This window comes from Urocitellus parryii, chromosome 7 (genome assembly GCF_045843805.1).
Source record: "Urocitellus parryii isolate mUroPar1 chromosome 7, mUroPar1.hap1, whole genome shotgun sequence".
NCBI classification, from domain to species: Eukaryota; Metazoa; Chordata; class Mammalia; order Rodentia; family Sciuridae; genus Urocitellus; species Urocitellus parryii.
Window position 1 is genome coordinate 127,103,668 of NC_135537.1, and position 698 is coordinate 127,104,365.

The window sequence follows — 698 nt, forward strand, 5'->3', positions numbered from 1 at the left end:
GCAGCTGTCGCTGTGAATACTGGCTGATGGCATAGTTCCCTGTCATTAATTTACTTGTTGGTCCTACAAGAGCTTAAGAAAGGATTTAGTTAATAATGATACTAATGAGACAGACAGTTACAGGGTGAAAAAGAAGAGGAGGGAGAAGAGGAAAAGGGGAAGAAGCAGGAATTATTATTATTATCTATGATTGTTATTATTCCTGGCATAAGTTTTACAGTCACACAGTTCTGCGGCACCCTGCGTAGTGACAAAAGTCTCTGTGAAATCCTCCAAGAGGATTTCAACTTTTTCATGCTCTATTATATTTATTTTTCCATACGATGAGATTCCTAATCAAACTGCCTGGCTGCATGTCCCCTCTTCCCATGAGGTGAGGGACACTGACTGCTCAGGAAGGTGACAACTGAGGAAGGGAATGAGGGGCCTCCCCAGTGAGGCTGCTCCCTTGCATCCAGTGGGGGAAGCACCAACCCCAAGTTTAGAGAAAGGCATCTCAAACTCCCAACTTTCTACAGTTGGAAAATGGTCATGGATCCTGCTCATTTCTATATATACCTTTCCCTTGGCAACGACCAAAAATACGTGTGGAAGGAGCTTGTTCTCAGCTTGTGGCGTCGGTCATTCTCTTTCCAAATATAGAGAAAGAATGAGCTGAGGGGGTTAGTGATGGCCTATAAAAGCCCAAGGGAGCAGCC